At 32.8% G+C, this 5,752-nt stretch overlaps 1 long non-coding RNA gene across 1 annotated transcript; it reads right to left on the bottom strand.

Annotated features, from left to right (window-relative positions):
- Positions 1-4,085: 4,085 nt before the first annotated feature.
- On the bottom strand, positions 4,086-5,334 carry LOC140919926 (uncharacterized). Its single transcript, XR_012162592.1, has 3 exons — positions 5,104-5,334; positions 4,926-5,016; positions 4,086-4,847 (listed from the first exon to the last, which is right to left on the bottom strand). It is a non-coding gene; the product is annotated as an uncharacterized lncRNA (long non-coding RNA).
- Positions 5,335-5,752: the final 418 nt, after the last annotated feature.

Below are 5,752 nucleotides of genomic sequence, written 5' to 3'. Positions count from 1 at the left end.
TATATATATATATGTATGTAAAGAAGAGCACCTTAATAAGAGCTTGACCTATAACTTTCATAAAAGATGACAATGGTTTTTTATTGCCTGTACTTTTTGCTTTTTGGCTTTGGGACTTCGGATGGAATCAAGAGCATTATAATTTATAGGTAAGAAATTTAGTTTTATTAAATAACACTTGACTGAATATGCCTTAGCTACGACGAAATTTGAAGGTTATTTTAATAACATAGAACTTTCTTAAGGCCTAAGTATACTAAGAACCATGTATATAGGGTTTGGATTTGATAACCCACCCCGTAATATTACGAGATATCTGATGATTATTTATTTTATCGTTGAATTAAAATTATTATTTAATAGATGTGTCTACAAAATTTAATATATTAAATTATTTGATATTCTATCCAAATTGTAATATAAACAAAAATATAAGTCAAAAAATTAATGTATATAAATTAAAATTTTAATTGAATGCATTATTTTTTAATTAATAATTTTGTTTATATTTAATTTTAAATAAAGTATATCATTAGTATACTTCAAAATTAATGTTTCAGGAACCTCTATTAAACAAATTAGTTCTGATGTATTTTGTTTATATGTCAAATAACTATAGATTAATGTCTTAGAATACAAAAAATATAAATTATATCAAATTTTATATCTATGATCTATGTTATTATAAGTCTAAATTTAGTAGTGAATTTTACAATACAAATATATCTGAATTAAAAATTATCAAATGTGACGAAATATTAAACTTGACACCATATCGTCAAACATGGTCTTAATTAACTATATACAGGTAAAACCAATTTGAAATTGTTTACACAAAAATAACATAAATGTCAATATAGGGAGATTTTATCCTTATGTCGAAATCACACACAATGCCAAGATAGAGAATATGTTACTGGTTAAAGATTTCACATATGTGTTCGACGTATGTACCTGGTTTACCCCCAGTGCGAGAGTTTGAGTTATCTATTGAATTACACCCAGGTAATTGACTCATCTCAATTGCACCCTATCAAATGTCGCCCTCCTAGTTGGTTGAACTTAAGGAACAACTTGAATAATTAATGTCGAAATAATTTATTCGACAAAATGTTTCACTGTGGGGAGCCCTAGTCTTTTTGGTAAAGAAGAAGGACAAACGTTCACAATTTTGTGTAGGTTACTAGCAACTCATCGATATCCATTGTCGTGTTCAATGACCTTATGAGTCAACTCCGAGGGGCTATGGTATTCTCCAAGATAGATTTGAAATATGGTGTCATAAAATTCGAGTTAAGGTAGTAGACATTCCCAATACTACATTTAGAACTCGTTACGAACATTATGAGTATCTTGTAATGCCATTCGGAGTGACTAATGCACCCACATTATTAATAGACTAGATGAATCGTATCTTCTACCCATTTTTTTGACAAGTTTGTAGAGGTATTTATATACGACATTTTCATTTATTATAGAATTCAAGAGGAGAATGAAGAACACCTACGTCAAGTTCTATTAGTGTTGCGTGAGAGACAATTGTATGCCTATCTATCAAAGTGTGAATTACGGTTGGAGGAAGTTAATTTTCTAGGGCATGCAATATTGAATGAGTGAATTGTTGTTGACCCAACCAATGTAATAACAGTTGTGGATTGGAAACGATCAGAGACTGTTACAAAATTAGAAGTTTTGTTGGATTAGTCGGTTATTATCAGAGATTTATTGAAGGTTTTGCTAAGATTAAATCCTCAATAACCCAACTTACAAGAAATGACCAATTGTTTGCATCGACAGGGGATTGCGAGGCAAGTTTTATACTGTTAAAGGAACATTTGATGACCTCTTCAGTGTTAGTTTTGGCATAACCAAATGAACCCTATGAAATTTACTGTGATGCCTCTCATCAAGGATTGGGAAGTGTCCTCATGCAGAATAAGAAGGCAGTAGTAGTCTATGCGTCACGACAACTGAAAACACATGAAAGGAACTATCTCAGACATGATTTATAACTGGTTGTGATAGTGTTTTCCCTAAAAATTTGGAGACACCACTTGCATGGAGGTACATTTACAATTTTTAGTTACAGCAAAAGTTTAAAATACTTGTTTGATCAAAAAGAGCTCAATATGAAGCAAATAAGTTGGATGGAGATCCTAAAGGATTATGATTTTAGTTTGCAATATCATCCGAAAAAGGCCAATGTAATAGTGGATGCCTTAAGTAGACAAAATATCCATGTATCCTCTTTAATGGTAAAAGAACAATAGTTACTAGAGAAGTTTCGTGATCTAAACTTGGATATGGAGTTTTCACCAAGAGAATCAAATATTAGCATGACCAACATCTCTAATGGGCTAATTGAGGACATTCAAAAACATCAATTTGACGATTAACTATTTCATGAGAAAAGGCAGTTAATGGTGCAAGGGAAGGCACCAGAATTCAAAGTTGGATCAGACAATATTTTGCGTTGCAACGGACGCATTTGTGTTTCGATAGTGAACAAGATAAAAAAGTTTGTTTTAGAGGAAGCACACAAGAGTAAATTGAGTTTTCATTCAGGAGTGACCAAGATGTACCAAGATTTGAAGTGAAACTATTGGCGACCCAGAATGAAGAAACAAGTGGTTGAGTTTGTGGCAGCTTGTCTGACATGCCAGAAAGCCAAGGTAGAATATCATAGACTCGCATGAATGTTGCAGTCCTTAGACGTGCCTAAATGGAAATAGGACAATATTTTCATGGATTACATTATAGGATTACCCAAGACACAAAGGAAGAATGATTCGATTTGGATGATAGTTGATCGTCTAACTAAGTCAACCCATTTCCTACTCGTGAGGACCACCCATAATGTGACTATGTTGACAAAGATTTATATTACAAAGATTGTGAGACTTCATAGAGTGCCTTATAGCATCGTCTCAGATCGAGATCCAAAGTTTACCTCTCACTTTTGGAAAGTTTTGCATAAAACATTGGGGACGAAGTTAAGACTAAACTCTACTTATCTCCCATAGACTGACGGACAAACAAAGAAAACCAATCAAACCTCAAAAGATATTTTAAGAGGTTGTGTCTTGGATGATCGCGGGGGTTGAGATGAATGTTTAGTGTTAGTTGAATTCACCTATAATAATAGTTTTCATTCAAGTATTGGGATGACGTCATACGAAGCCCTTTACCGACGAAAATGTCAGACACCATTGTGTTGGGTATCACGATGGTGAAAGTATTATGGGCTTTTTTTTTATTATACCATTAAAATAAAAATTAAATACTATAATACCACTCTTTTTAAATTATATACCAAAATACCACTGATTTTAAAGTTTGAATTTTTTTCTCTTAGAAGTCGGTTCTTGCTCCTACACTTTCTCAACTAGGTTTATTTTTTTTTAAAGAAAGAAGGGAAATCGGTTTCTTGAACACCGATTTCTCAACATGAATTTTTTATTTTTAAATTTTGTTATTTTTAATTATTAAATTTATTTTATCATTTATAAAATTATTTTTATTAGTGGTACTATTTAATAGGCATATATATAGGGAATTTGATCAATTAATAAAGTCACGTTCACCCACTGCGAAATAATACAACACATTATTTTTCGTTAACATCTTTCTTAATAATAAATATATATTTTATTAATCATTAATTATTATTTAATTAAATAATTAATTTAAGTTTCATTTATTATTAATTTAATTAATTATTATTTAATTTAATTAATTAGTTTAATTTAATTAACTTAAGTTTCATTTATTATTTAATTAAGTAATTAATATTTTAATTCAATAAATAAATACAATGTTAATTTTATATTTTATAATTATTAAAAAAAATTAATTAAATGGACTCCATAAAATAACAATATTTAATTTAATATTATAATTAAACATACAAATACCAAATGAGTAAAAAAAATATATACAAATTTTATTACAATATTTTTATTACATTAATCTCCTATATGGTATCCAGTCCCACATCGTGGTGGTCGACAAATACGACGTGGACGACGTGGAGGTGAGTTTTCTTCGTCAACTGGGGCATATGTCTCCTGAACATTTTCACTTAGTAGGTCGACATGCATTGAAGAAGTATGATCTACTTGATTTGGGAATGATGGAACACCAAATGAGTACATGTTATTAATATAATGAGTAGCCGATTCAGGCGTACCTAGGTCTGCACCAAATAAGTTATTCACAAAATCTTGATCACTTGAATGTAGAGATTGTCGGTGATCATCTTGTTGAGTTGACATGAATTGAACTGATTGTCTTGGTGGTTCAAATTGTTGTTGTGTTGGGGTGAAAGAAAATGAATGACGATGTGGTTATGGCGCTTCATTTTCAATAGAAACAGGAGGAGTCGGTAGGCGAGGTCTATTACGTCTTTGTTGGTGTGATGGTTGAGTTGGCTCTTCTGCAACACCACATCGTGGGTCCTGTAGTAGGTGTAGAGCTGATAGATACAGATTAGAGTTGTCTCTTAACCACACCATATACTCCTCTGTTGGTATTGGGTGTCCATGTATCGGTTGACCGGTAAGACAATGACTTCGACGTTCGTTCCAAAATTGAATCCATGCAGCGTGTTTGTCTTTCCAATTTTCCAGATGATTCCCTCTCATATCCTGACAGTGAAGTGTATCAATATTTTCAGGTTCATCTGGTATTTCCTGCAAAAGTCTAAACTGCAGTTTGACTCTATCTGTTTGATGTCATTCAACAGTTGAGAAACAAATCAATGCAGTTTTGGCAGTCCATATCATTGAATCCTGATATGCTTGTTGTGGTATGACATTTTCAAGACCCCTGTAAGGCATCCATATGAACTAGAGAAAAAAAGACATATTAGTAAGACAACACAATTATAATAAATATAAATTTTGTTGAACAGTGAAATTTTAAACCTGATAATGTTGCATGTGATCAATGTTTGATCTATAACTGACAAGATCCCCGTATGGAGTTCCAGAATGGATTAGTCCCCTGTCAATCCATCTAGTAAAAGAATATAAAACTATTATTTAGCAAGTTTGACAAGTATATTATATGTAATTTATTGGATTAATATGAAAAATGTTTTACCGTTTTGCTAGTGGAAATGATATCTCTCTAGTGCAATGAGGGGCAATGAACGGCATGTGATACCATACCCAAGATTGAAGGAGCAATGTACATCCACCCATACATGCACAAGACGGTGCGGTTGCACGACACATTTGTCTGTATAAGTTTGCCAAACACGCTGAACCCCAACTATATAGTCGAACACGTTGAATATGTTTCAACAGGGGAAGATACATCAAATGAATTCTATTGCAAGACTTGTCAGGGATTACCAAACCCCCAATCAAGCGTAATAGGTACGCTCTACTATGTTGTTGTACTTGCTCAGCTGTTGCATTATTCGGAACATGAGCAAATGTGTCTTTTAACCATTTCAGTTTGACGAATTGGCCCACCATTTGATTTTTTGGAGGAATGACACTCGAAAGTTGTTGGCATTCTTCATCCCAATCTAAAGCACCACCTCCAGTTACTGGTCTTCTGTTGATAGGTAGACCAAGTTGTAATGCAACATCTTCAAGAGTTATTGTACACTCTCCTATTGGAAGATGAAATGTGTGTGTTTCTGATCTCCAACGTTCTACCATTGCGGTCACCAATGATGGGTCCACGTTACAAGATCCCAATTTTGCAACGGTCAAAAACCCAGCTTCCTCCAAGTAGGGCA

This window comes from Cicer arietinum, chromosome 4 (genome assembly GCF_000331145.2).
Source record: "Cicer arietinum cultivar CDC Frontier isolate Library 1 chromosome 4, Cicar.CDCFrontier_v2.0, whole genome shotgun sequence".
Taxonomy (NCBI): domain Eukaryota; kingdom Viridiplantae; phylum Streptophyta; class Magnoliopsida; order Fabales; family Fabaceae; genus Cicer; species Cicer arietinum.
The sequence above is the reverse complement of the archived record's forward strand: the minus strand, read 5'-3'. Positions and strand labels throughout refer to the sequence as shown.